Source organism: Oreochromis aureus, linkage group 12 (genome assembly GCF_013358895.1).
Source record: "Oreochromis aureus strain Israel breed Guangdong linkage group 12, ZZ_aureus, whole genome shotgun sequence".
NCBI lineage: Eukaryota > Metazoa > Chordata > Actinopteri > Cichliformes > Cichlidae > Oreochromis > Oreochromis aureus.
The window spans coordinates 24452277-24466768 of record NC_052953.1 but is presented as its reverse complement, the minus strand read 5'-3'; positions in this window follow the sequence as shown (position 1 = coordinate 24466768).

Here is a 14492-nt window from a genome sequence, read left to right as displayed (position 1 = left end):
TCTGAGTCGTTCGTTAAAAGTCTAAAGCCTAAAGAGGTGATTAGGGACGTTTGTATGCAGCAGGTGTGCGTGGTTGCACGCTAAAGCAGCGTGGAGATGAACGACGCTCAGATCAGCACCGGTTTGTACCTGATGTGACAGACCAAAATTGGATAAGCCATTTTACAGTCTCACCGCTGCATTGTTGCAGACAGGCCATGATGGGAGATGGAATAAAGTGAAGGGAGGAAGCGAGAGAGGATAGCATGAGGATGAACTCAGAGGTGAAAATCACAAATAATAAAAGTAAAATAAGTAAGATTAAAGGAAATAAAACAAACAGGAAAAATTAGGAAAGATAGAAGAGTCAGATAAGCAGAAGACAGTAGGTTAATTAAGCATGGATACCAAGCTATGGGTTATCTCATGCTCATGTTTCCAGACAACAGAGAGCCATCTTAGGGCCCTAAAATTAATATTGGATCGACAGCGGCCCCTCGGTGTTGTCTCGCAAGACAACTCCTCCCCTCTGTTGCTGTGGCATCCAAGTGATCTCTTCATTAATTCATAGTAGAGAGCAGAACTAAATTAGCACTTGTTAGCCTCCTGCTGTTTACTTTTCTTTATTTGCTATCATTAAACCTCCTCCCTTCAAACTGTGCACTTTGTATATGTGTGTGTGTGTGTGTGTGCGCGCATGTGAGGGATGTGAGGTGGGCATCATACCACCCTCACCTAGCAACCTGCCCCTGTGAAATGCTCAAAGGGTCCAAATCACTGGGGGTGACACACACACACACACACACACACACACACACACACACACACACACACACACACACTGGGTGTCCCACCCTGCAGCCCCTCAGAGCAACTGTGACTCAGGTGCTTTTGTTGACGCCGTTCCATGTGCCAGATGCTCATCAGGCCCAGACAGCAGCCAGATCTGCAGGAACGGGTCTTCACTGACACTCCGATTTTCATTCTCTTTCAACTTTATCACAAGAAGCAAGGCGCTGACTGATAAGAAAATGACAACGAGCAAAGGAGACGTGACACATTAGTGGAAAAGGGGAATGGCATTGCCTCATCTTCGTCACCTTGAGTATTAATTGATTCTTGCTGCCAGAGAGATCTTTTGCAGAGAGATGTAGTACGATTTCTTTGTTTTTCTTCCTCGTCTCATGCTCTTTTTGACTCTTCAGGCTCAAACACAGGTATGGCTCGCACTAAAAAGACATTTAAAAAACTGGTATAAGAATGGGGCGACAGGTTTGGCACTGAGGGCTCAACAGGATGATTCCTTGGACCAGCACTCTTAGTGGACCAGTTGATGTGTTTTAATAGAGACTGACACTATCACATACACTCACACACACATCCACATGTGGATACGCTGCGTCATGCCCCATCCTCCAGCACGCCTCCACTACCAGAGGGATGTCTTCCCCACCTGTGGCTTCTGACTCCTAGAGCCAACCATCCTATCACAGCCACCATTATCTCTCCCCTGGCATTCATCTGGCTTTCCCCCTCATCATCTGGTTGTGCTTTGCACCTTTTCTGTTGAAAGTGTTTTTTCTTTAAAACAGAAGAAAGAAGGACTTTTGCCTCAGAAGAAGATTCAGAAGTTCACGTCAACTAAGGCCAGGAGGAGAGCGATTCCCAAAGGAGCACCCGGAACTTTCACAGTGGTAAGACATCAGCCATTTTGAATATGAAAGCTCCCTTGGAGATGATGCTCGAGCTAAGGGTATAAAGATGTAATAAAGAGGCCAGCGATAACATGGAAAGTTCCATGAAATCATGCCTAAAAAAAGGCAGTGGAATGAGGACACAGTGATTTGGCAGTGAATTAGAATCACTGTTGTCTGGGGTGTATTACTGTTAATATTTATTTATTTATTGTTTTTAGGGTGATGATAAAAATTGCATTGTGTAAGCTGTAGTAACAGATCAAGTGCTCGGCTGCTGGTGTCCTAAATAAATGATAGTCCTGTCCCCATATTCTCTCTTTTTCTTGCTTTGCCCCTCCATCTGTTGGCCATTGGACACTGAAGCAACCATATGCTCTTTATGTATAAATCATCTCCATGTTAGTGAAACATGGATTTGGCACACTTCTTCAAAATCAGCCTCTGAGGTATCCTCTGTCCCCTAAAAAGAGTTCATTGTCTTTCTCTGTTCTTCTATTCTATCTTTATATTTGCCTTATGTATTTATTTGTATTAGTCTAGGAATTCACAACCCTGTGATGTCCTATATGATATTTTATTCTTCAGTCTTTCCTCATTACTGAAATTTATCTCTATAATTTCAAATGGCTTAAATTTGCTAACGACCTGGATGAACACAAACTTTTCTTTACAGTGTGAATTTGTGTGTTTTTTATGAACACAGCTTGTGTGGACATGCTATGGTGTCTTGTCAGAAATTCAGTGATTGGCTTGTTTGTCCTTAGACAAAGGCGAGCCTCATTAGTGTATATATGGTTTAGACTGAAGGCCAGCTTTAGTAAGAGAGGCAAAACCACATTTATATAGAAACGCGAACAAAAATGCATCATTTTGCGAGCATATTGAGGGTATCATGGGTTTGCTGGCTGTCACGTAGACTGTCATCAAACAGCTTGGGAGATGTGTAGGAGTTTCGGCAGCAGTTTGGACAGTTTGGGTGACACTTCTCTACAGGAGGCTGAGTTTGCTTTTGGCTCATCTATTACAGCCTGACAGTTTGTTGAGTCTTTCCCAACAGTATAACAGCCAGCAACAGAAGGGCCTAAACAACAGAAAAACAAAGCTGGTTCATGTGTGTTCATTGGGTGGATTTAGCTCTCTTTTTTTCTTTTTCTTGGAGTAACACCTGTGTTTCAGTATGGTCACAAATGATAACCCACCCACTACATAACGTAGCTGCGCTGCTGATGTTGTGGACAGCTCTCTCTGTCTCTTTGGATGATTAATACCCCACCAGAGTTTTAGCTCTAAATATGCACCTGATGAGTACAGCTGACATATTTGAGGGAAATTCAAAAATTCTGGCTAAGAGAAACACACATATTGTGTGTGAATACTGCGCGTGAATTATTGATGGCATCGGCCTGCTTAAAAATGCATCCCCAACCTTTCTGTCGCACAGAGAGAGGAAACAGTAATTAGTGTGAGGTTATGAGAGGAGACAGTGGCTAATTATCAGTGGGGTAAACACAGCCGCCTCCGTACTCTTTTTGGAATAAGTGTTTTATTTACAACAGATTGTACAGTTATATGGATTTACAACAAAACAAACAAACAAACAACAGCCATGCCATATTGTTATTTGATGTCCCTAATTTTGAGCACATGATAATTTTGATAATGAGGGTCCTTTGTTCATTACACTAGTTTTCCACGTTGATTTGCTCAAGATTGTCAGGTGGCATCGTGCCAGACTGAGTATGGCACTCACGGCTGATTAAAGAAAATAAACTATGAAGGAATAAATAGATGGGGAATGGGAACTAGTTAGGCTGGGTGTGTTGAAGTGTAAGTGATTCTTATAAAGAAAAAAAATCTGAAAAATCAAGTTCCCACACTATTCTGTGCAGTCCTCCGTAAAACTAAGTACACTCTTACTGTATCTGCAGGAATTAAATGATAAGTAGCAGCCATGAGCTCTAATGCACTTTAATAACTGATCTTAAGCAAGTATGAGCACTTTGCTGGTCTGGAGCATTCAGGTGTGTGTTAACTCAATGCCACAATCTTCCCAGGGCTGCATGTCTAAGCCAATTCACCCCAAGGTCAGAGTGTGCAATGAGACAAAGAGAAACTGCAACAAACCCAGGAGCTGCATCTCCTAATCAAGTTTGACTTATTTGGAAAGGATACCAGGAGACAGCGTCTTGTCTCTAAAAAAAAACAGGACAGGATGGCTTTGGTTTGCAAAGCTGCATCCAGACAAACCACAAGACTTCTTTGTGGTCGTGGCAGAAGGCTGCCCCTCCCTGAGCCTGGTTCTGCTGAAGGTTTCTTCCTGTTGAAAGGGAGTTTTTCCTTCACACTGTTGCCAAGTACTTGCTCATATGGGGGTCGTTTGATTTTTTAAGGTTTTCTCTGTGTTATTGTAGGGTCTTTACCTTATAATGTAAAGCACCTTGAGGGGACTGTTGTTGTGATTTGGCACTAAATAAATAAAATTGAATTGAATTGACACAATGTCCTTTGGACAGATGAGACCAAAGTGGAGCTCTTTGGCCACAATGCACAGCACTGTGTTTGGCAAAAATCACAAACACAGTAAATCACCAAAAACACCTCAGACCAAGTGTCATGCAAGACAGCAGAGAGGAGACGACTTCGACAATTTGCAGTCACTGACTCAACCATGGAGTCCTCTGTAAACAAGTAAGCTGGTCAAATATGAAGCCATATTTTTTCACAGGACTGGATGTCCAATACAGTGGAGAAAGTGCCTTCAAGCGTGATTGTGATTATTGTTATTAATACAGCATTTATTATTTATTTATTTTACAGTATTTTGATCTTTGTGGCCCATTGTACTAGTAAATCCACACTCTACAGTTTGCCTTGTGTTACATTTCCCAGTAATTAAAGCTTTGCTGAATTTGGAACATCTTCATAACACCCGAAACACACATCTCTTATAATGTTCTTATTAATGTTTTTTTTAATATAATGCAATGATGAAAATATACTGTGAGAAATTAAAAAAGGAACAAAAAACAGACGTTCCTGTCAGTCTCAAAGAAATAGTGAAAAAACTTTGATTTATGACCTTACCTCCCTGTATAGAAAACAGACTGAAATCATAATATGTCAGTGAAGTTAAAATGTTAGCTTGGTGTAATTAAATACACATACAGCCACAGTGAGTGTGCAGATCTTCATAATGCTTTGAGTATAAAGAGTGTAGCTCCAAGAGATCTGGTTTCAAAAAAAGAGTAAGGGATTTTTGCAAAGAAACTATTTGTGTGGCATAAAAAAGATAAAAAATACAAATGCGAAAGTTCAAACATGAGTTTGCTTTTTGTTTTTTTAGAAACTATTACATTTGTTGTCTCAAAAATACTTTCAAATTATGAGTTCAGTGTCAAATTGTTATTGGACAGAGATGAAGCAGTCCTGTTTCTGACATCTCCTGACTCTAAGAACAACAAATATCTCATTTTGTTCTCTGTTTGTCTTGCTCTGCTTTTTTTCACCCAGGGGAAAATGACGAGGAAATCTCACACCAGAAGAGTTCTGACCCCACTGTGCACGGAAATTAAGGTAGGAACGATACTCCCAGTTTCCCCGAATATTTTAAATACTAAAAAGACAAAAAACAAACAAACATTTCATTTCTAATAACTTGTGCCTACCTTATTTCTACACATTAATGATCAAAAATCATGAAGAAAACAAAGAAATATAAAATTAAACTGTTTGGTTGAACTGATTGATAGAATAATGAATCAGAGGTTCGAGTTCAGCAACCCTCACTCCAGTCCCCTAGTGGTACATTGTGTTTCCTAATGCAGCTTAATCACGATAGAAGCCTAATTAATAATGTTAATGCAGTGTTGATTAAGGAAGGAAAGTAGTTTTCTAGTAACGGGACTGAAGTGTTTCTGTTTCTCAGGCTACAAATGCTTATTATCCACTTGCTCATCAACAAAAATTAAGACAAGAGTGTAATGCCTCGTTAAGAAAGTCTAACCACCACCAGTAGCTGTTTATGATATTAGGAAATAACAAGTTTTTCTCAGCTAATGGCAACTCCTTTAACCCTCATCTCCTGCTTCTCCTTCTATTCTGCTTCGAGCCTATTTGCAGTGTTAAAAGAATAAAATACAGACAAAGTCACGATCGCACAGCATTTTCTGCTGTTAGACTTTTAACATTGCAAACATGGCTTAGATAACACAATGTGCCACTAAAATACAGCGTTTGTTGGTTAACTCATTGTAATTTAAAACATTTGTAATCAATAAATATTAGCTTAAATAAATTAAATGATCTTTCAAAAACAGGTTCGCCCCCCCCAAAATATTTATAGCATTACATTTAATAAAATTGTCTACTGATAATAATAATAAAAAAAAAACAGATCAGCATGAGGTCTTAGAATTATTTATTCACATTTTGAAGGAGAAAAAAAGTTTGTCCACTTATTATTATTACTAATTTGTACTACTGAATTTAAATATAAATATGTAATAAAGCCAAGTTACGTTATGGTGAACATGACAATTGAATTCTGTAGAAACACATGAATAAATTAATTACAGAATATTAAAGATTTTCTTCAGGCTTTTGGTCTGAAAGAGTTTCCTGCAACTTTAATTTAAAGTCAGTGTGGCTCAGAGATTTGTCTGTATATTACACATATGTATATTTTATGATTGTTGGAGAATTGCCCTTTTCTTTGGGACAAACACCGTGGAGAACATTTTGTGCAAAATCATTTCCAATTTTCTTATTTACGAAACCCCCCCAGCACTGAGTGAATGACAGATAATTTGATTGTCAGGAGAAGAGAAATAATTTGTTCTTCAAACTTAAGTGTTTCAATGCCAGATCATTTCCTTTAAAATGCTCATTACTTCAGCAGCTCTGCCACTACTGCTTAGACAATTTTAATAATTGTATTGATGTCTGTAGGAACAGTAATTCTGCCATTAACAGACTGAACACAAGAAAGTAATGTCTTTTTTAAACTCTGACAATTAGTAGTTGTTTAGGAGATCAGACACTATCTGAGCAAAGTGTTCTTTCACACCCTCAGCTAATGGTAGCCCCTCGCGAGGGCATGCTTTGCCCTTTTCTTTATGTAACTGGTTAGAGTCTGAGCCTGACACTTCACTTACAACCCCGTAAAAAAGTATTCTGCCACTTGGAGACTTTGAAAGCCTTTCCAACATGTTGCTTTTTTAATGAGATGACCTCGAACTGATGGGTACATTTTGATAAGGCAAACAACTCTGTTAATTACTTGGTTTTGGGAAATTTTCACATCAGTCTGACACGAGTTGAACTGAACAAGAAGCACAGGTTGTCCTCTGCATATCTTACTTTCTTTTTTTTTTGTTGCACTTAGTACATCACTTATGATTTTTGTTGTTAAATCTTTTTCATACTGTGTAAGAAGACGTGATCACCTGCCATATGTGAAGATTTATTTCTTAGTAACTCTTATCAGTGAAGTTTCCTGTACAAGAAAAACACAGAAAACACGGCTCTGTAGGATTGTGTTTATGTGGATGCAACTGTGTAGCCTTTCATGGGAAGAGTGAACATGATCATAGTTGTCAGGTTAGTAACCTTAGCAACGAGAAGATGTGAAAAGGAATGCTGAGAATGGATACATGCTACATATAGCATGTTAGCACTTAAGTTACATTAAAAAAAAACTTTCTCATTCTCTCAGATTCTTTCATTCTCAGGCCATCGTTGTTTAGAATGCAGTCGGGTTAGTGAAAGTCAAATGGTTTGTATGATCTTGGTCTCAGTCCTTGAACCTTACACCAAATAAACAAAGAGGTTGCTGAGCTGACTGAGCTGGTAGGCTGTCAGGTTCCTCTGAGATCAGGTTTGTGGCTGTTGTTCTGCTTTCAGAAGCAACTAATACTGTAGACGGTTACATTTCATTCACATTTCTTCGAGTGATTTTCACCTTCTACTTTTGCCTTCTTGTGAGAGAAAACTGTAATTGTTGTTTGTTTTTAGTTGTAGCTTCTAACCAACAGCATGCCTTTTAATCAACCATATACATCAAAGAAGTGCTGAGAACATAGCCGTGAGTCTTTGTGAGTATTTTCTTACTCTTTGTAGGAACACAGTAAACACGAATATCACTTGTTTCTTTTGACTAGAAATTGCAACCAAAAACAGTACAGTGTGCATTTTTCTTTTTTTCTTATGCTTTGCATACTCCGAATCTTAGCAATAGCAATTTATAACACTTGAGTGCAAACAAATTAGTCTGGATACACAATGCAAATGTTACTCAAAAGACTGAGTGTTGTACAAATTACTTCTTACTTTTTAAGAAAGTAATGATACTTATTCTCTGAAGAGAGCACTTTGTTATACTAGTCCCTGACAAGGCTTGAAATGCGCTGCCATGCTATTACTGGTTAACAATGCAAAGAAGATTAGACTACAGTCCACCTCTTAATGAGGCTCCACAGAGCTTTCTTTTAATGTTTAAGTATGAACAGAAAGCTGACGAAAAGTTAAAAACAAGCCTGAAGAGCACTTCACAATGAACGAAAATTGGCAGTTGCGCAGAGATTGCATTGAATTTTTTTTACTTTTAGCAACTGATTGCTAGCAGTTGTAACAACCAGCTAGTTGCCCAGAGGTTGAGTGTTCAACAACCTCAATCTATGGGCCTTTGATCACAAGGAAATTGCAAAGGTTACCTGGTGGGATGCGACCTGTCTTCAAACAATCACAGGTGGATTCAGACTGGCTAATTTAGCCTAGATTTAGCCAAGAAGTCACGCATCCAATCTCAGACACATTTGGGAAAGCTTGTAAATAATTGTCTAATTGATAAATCGATTCAGCTGGTTCCCTTCTGGTTGGATACCTGTTTAAAAACTAGGTTGCTGAGTCCCTATGGCATTTTACAGTTAGATCGCTGTCCTGCATCAACTACGTCACTGTTTATCGAGGAATAGTTTCTAGTCTGCGAGGTTACAGCTGGACTGTGAATGCAGGTGATTAATATGAATTTCTGTTTGAATTTCTGCTCATGTAGATGACAATAAATTTACAACTGATAGCAGGCTGTCTCTATCTTATTGTTGTTTTATGGCTGTCTTGAAGAACCAAAGTCGCTTTGAAGATGGAAGCTGACTACAGGTGCTCACAAACCCGATCCTTACCCTCAAATCAGCCATTTTTCAAGTTCATTACACGTGGTTGCAGTATTTTTCTTTTTTTTGAGCCAGGATCTTCAACCACTACTTTCCCGAGTGTGACTGTAGCATTAGCACCAGTTTCTGTCCAGGTTATCACTTTACCATTATGATCTTTTCCATTCATGCAATAATAATAAATGCAATGTCCATGTCTCTGCCCCATCAAAAGTTATAGACTGCTCCAACATTTTTCTTCCAGGCTGCACAAGAACTGAAATCAGTTGATTTTAAAAAGTATTTTAAAAAGTGTGCAGGAAAAAGAAGACATGCTTAATGTTCTTTTCCTTCCTATCGGTCAATAACTGGTGAACCCCTGAAGCACAAGTAAAGCCAACCCTGTAATTACACTGTATTACATTGCAACACATTACATAGTTTGAATTGAAAGCACTCTGTGCTTTTTAAATTTCATTTCATTTGTAAATGCTGACTTTTGGAGGAGGGGAAATAGGCTGATGTGAGCTAGGATACACAGGTTAGTAGAAATTTTACATACATTGTGCAAGATTTCCTCAAAAAGGTGAAATCCACTCTCTCAACTTCTCTCAATTTCAGATGAATCCAGTGTGTTTATATACCTACCTATATGCCTACATGCCTACCGCCCTTTCCTTCTTTAAAGCAAACAACAAGCGTGTGTGTGTGTGTGTGTGTGTGCTTTTACCTTAGTAAAGCAAGGTTCCATTGTTTTTCATTGCACAAAAAACAACTTTTTTTTTTTTTTTTTTTTTTATAAACTAAAAGTAATATATTTTTTACTGCTTTAGGAGAAAAAAGTCACCATTTCCAGTCATCTTTTATTCATACATCCCACTAAAACAGACATTTACATATCATATATTTTTGCATAACCTGGAATAACATTTCCATAAATCAATATATGCATATATTATGCAGTATGTTTACATTACTCATCATGTTTATTTTTTCAGAGCTTGCATTCATCTGAAAACACTAAAAAGCAGACAAATCTCAGCTACAAGCTGAAGAGAGGCGAGTAGGACTTATGTAGCTTAGATATTTGGTCTTCCTTGAGTTAGGTTAGATGAAAGCAATGAAAAAAAAAATAATTAAAAAAAATACTAGGCTTTGGGCTTATCATGGTTGAAACTTTGGTTGGTTTTGGCTCTGGGATTAACTTATGTATACAAATAAAGACAGCAGCTAGCAATGTAGGCTGGCTGCTGTTTAGTTTACACAGTTCAATTAAGATCAAATCAAGAGAAAGACAACCAAGAATTTTTAAAAAATATATTATACTACTTATATTAAGCAGGTTACTCGTTCTTATTTGTTAGCGTCATCTATACTAACCGCTCCTTGTGATGGGATTTCATTTAACTCCTCCTTTCAAAATGATGCGAAAATTAGCTTTAACTGACTCACTGATAGTGAATTTTATATGTCTGGTGTCATAGTTTGCTTCAGATAATACTAAAAACTATTAAATTAACAAACTGAAGTTAATTTAGTTGACTTTTGAAATGTAAAAGCTGAACTAAATAAAGTTAGTCAAGTGTGCGTAACTTTAGTGCATTTACACAGAATCATCAAACTGTTAAGACACGTTTGTGTAGCTGAATCCAGTCTAACACTGAAACAAGCAACCTGCTGTGTTTAACTGTGAGCTAAATATTATTAAATATTTTCCTTATGATCTGAAAGAAAGCACATTAGTGTTTTATCCACAGCTTTCAACATAATATACAGATTCTTGTTGAGAGCCTACAGGTCATTTTCTCTAATAGTTTGAATGATCAAAAACGGATTCATAATATAAAATTCTCTATAAAACATAAAAACCAGTTAGGTTTCTATAAAAGAGGAGAAGAGAAGCTGGGACCTGTGAAGGCTTTGACATTTCTGCTTGAATGCTGTTTTGTTTTCTTGCAACTTTCAAATTGATTGACAAATTGTTTAAGCTATAGAAGTGCAACGACTTTTTGTTGTTTGGTAAGACTGAATCAATGGTATACTCTAACAATCTAGCTCCTACACTTTGACATTTCCTTTTAGCTTTTATGATCAAACATGTCATAACTGGTAAAATGTACATTGCGTGGCTTTGAGTTGTTCAACAATAACAGTGAGGGCTGGCTTTAATATCCTTTTATTGTCATCATTTGTTTGACCTGAACTGGTGATGGTGTGTTTTTGCTCCAAAAGACGCCGTCTCTCGTCTTACTCCTTCTTCTGCTCTCCCACTCACTTGCTCCCTGTACCTCCTCTCATCCTTCAGGGGCTCTCTGCCTTGCTGTCTCTTACTTCTCAGTAAGTCTCTCTATCTCTCGGTCGCACGCGTAAACGCCGGAGCGTCCTCCCAGGTGGTGAGCGGTTGCTGGGAGCGACTGCAACAATGTCCCCGGTGTTCAGACACTGTCACCTCGTTTTACTGTGCATCCCCCCCGTTTCCATCCCGTTATCTTACTTAATCCCTCTCTGCCCGTCTCTCTCTATATATCTCCCATATTATTTTTTGTCCCAGAATAATTTTGTGCTCTTCTCCTTTTGCCACAATATAGTTTGTGGCATTTTAGACTTGCTGTCATGCTGTTTCCCCACTACTCCACCTGAAAAATGGACTCAAATCATTACCGTCTGTCAACTCCACAGCGTGGCATGTCTTTTAACACTTCTGAAGCCTTTGAGTGAGAAGTGTGAGAGTGGAGGAGGATGATGATGATGGAGAAGAAGAAGAAGGAGACCATGACTCTTAGTTTTATTTGGCGACACTTTTTGCTCTACAACAAGGAAGCCAAGACTCGGGCAGCGCCATGAACTGTAAACCATGTGCATAAAGTATAAAAAGAGATAGAAGAAGAAGAGGGGGACACACACATGCACCACACACAGAAGCAGAGGAGAGAGTGACAAGCTGAATGAAAGATCGGGGAAGCAAGACAAGCAGGAGAGGGAGGGAATGGAGGGTTTAGTAGCTGTGGATATTCAAAGCACAGTGTTCACAGTGAGAGAGTGACTTACTGAACAGGGTGTCTGTTTCTGTGCCTCTCAGTCAGCTTTAAACAGCTCTGCGCAATGCTCAACAGGAACCCTGCACTCCTGAGACTCTTGCTTGTCTCTTCGTTTTTCCTTGTGTGGTAGCCTTTTTTTTTAACCTCTCTCCACCTGCCTTGCTGTCATCTCCTCTCCCAACCTCTCCTCCTTGTTGTTATTTCATTTCTTTCACCCGGATCTGAATATTGTACTCCCTGACCCCCTCCTCCTCCCTCTCCCTCTCTCTTTCTCTCTCTCTCTCTCCTTCCATTGCCTTGTTTCCCTATTTTTCACTCTCTCTCTCTCTCTCCCTGCGAGGAGGGAAAACAGCATCAACGGCTGAGCCACAGTAACAGCACATGCAACAGGGTGCAGGCAGCACCTTCTGCTTCACCACCTTCCTCTCTGACTCTCGTTCCCCGCCAGAGGAAAGCCACAGAGAAGAGAAAGAAGAGCACAGGAGTGAAGCCGTGCAGGTGATGATCTGTTGCGCAACAGATCAGAAGAAGAGAGAGAAAAAGTAACAATAACAGGGAGACAGGAGTCAGAAATTTGCCCAGTCTTAAGACTTAAGGAAAAAGGGGGCAACAGAGGGAGACAGGGGCTGTTCAGTGGGTAGTTGAGAATGAAGTGAAGATGCCACCTGTGGCACTAGTTTGAATCAAGAACAGCCTCCTCTAGTCTGCGTGGCTGCCCTACTTTCCACATCTGTTGACTACATTTTTAACACTAATGGCTTCCAAGAAGAAGTGGGCAGAGCGGAGGGAGATAAGACGGGAGCGGCCGTTCTCCACCCGGGATGATTCATCTGTTGCATCCGGGACATCTGGGCCAGGGCGTCCCACCACCAGGGGGCGTTTCTCAGAGTCGTGGAAGAGGCTCAGCTCCAGAGGGGGGTCCACCAAGAGGGGGGTGCTCAACTCTCAGCAGCCACCGGTAAGATGTTTCGAGGCCCCCGCTACTGGTTCCCCCAAAGATTAATCGATGATCTGGGTACTGGGAGGGGAAATGGGACAGGAAAGGCTGCTGTTCAGCACCTGTGAGAGATCAGGAGGTAATTGGGGTAAAGGAATTTGAAAGAATAATTTAACCATCAGATGTACCAGTTTAGTAATAGGGACTCAAGTAACAGCAGACTTTTTATACTTCTCGAGTGGTAAAAACATTTAGCGTGTAAGTAGGTTGCTGTTTTTGCCACAGAGTAGTTGTTTTTTTAGCTTTATAGTCTGCCATCACCTGTTACCTTGGAAACCACATGCAGCAGTCAGAATAGCTTTATTATATTCATATTGACTTTATTGTATACACATACTCTAAATCAAACAAACATATAAGATCACTTACTGGTTATGGCTTAAAGCTGCCACTTTTTTCTTTAACTTTACTGGCAGTCTTCATAGGAGCACCACAGTGTCGTGTCTACCAAAGACTAATGGTGATTAAGGTGCCTGCGTTTCCTGCACATAATTAGCAAAATGTCCAAAGGACCAGTCTGTAAAAACCCAGAATACCCAGTGGATGTGTAATGGGACAAAGGAAAAGAACTGCACATGCAATAGTGATTCAAACAAATGAAATAACTTATCTTGTGTATTGAACCAAACAAGAGACCAGCCTTGAGGATGGTGCCATTTGGAAGTTTTTACATTTTTTTAAGATAAGATAAGATAAGATGACCTTTATTAGTCCCACAGGTGGGAAATTTGTTTTGTTACAGCAAAGTGCAAAGTTATGTAGCAGAAATTAGAAAACACTGGAAAGCAATAAAATACAATAAAATAAAATAAAATACCATATACAATAGAATAAAATGGAAATACAAATACTATATACAACTGAGTAGGAAAATACAAAAATACAACCTCGTCAGAAGAAGAATTGCACATATAGCAGTCTTACTGCACATGTGTGGGTTTGTGTGTTTGATCAGCAAACAGGTATCAGCTTTATGACTATAAAAACACATATTTCAATCTTGGTAACACTTTATAATAACGCTCAGCAACCAATTTTAGCAAATATTTCTCTCACAGTGAAATCAATTTTCTTGATCTACTTGCAGATAATGTGTATAAACGTATACACTATATTAGAGAATCTGTTAACATTATGTAGATGAATATTAATGTTTATGTGGCTCACTTGTCAAGGCTGTGAACCTGCAGAAGAGCTTGTGTGATTCTCCCCGATACCAGTGGGTTTGAATAACAGCAGCATTTGGGAATGATAATGGACTCAGTAATTACATTTTTTTTATTATAGAGTTACAATCACATTTGGAAATCATTATTCTGTATTGTATTATATTACACAAGCTTAGGATCAAGTAACATTGCTGATGTTTATTAAACAGCTTTATTATTTCACTGTTTCCTCACAGCAAACTGTTTGCTAAATCTTAATTATCCATTAACAACGTATTAACGATGGCAACTATAAAGTGTAATCTCCATCTTAATAGCCTCTTCAGAAATGGCCTACGCATAATACAATATTCCTGTGGATTAGCATTACTTTACAGTTTATGAATAATCAAGGAGACAGAATTAAACTATTAGCACTTGCTTGTAAAATCATCGGAAGTTAAGAAAATAGTCCGAGATGAATC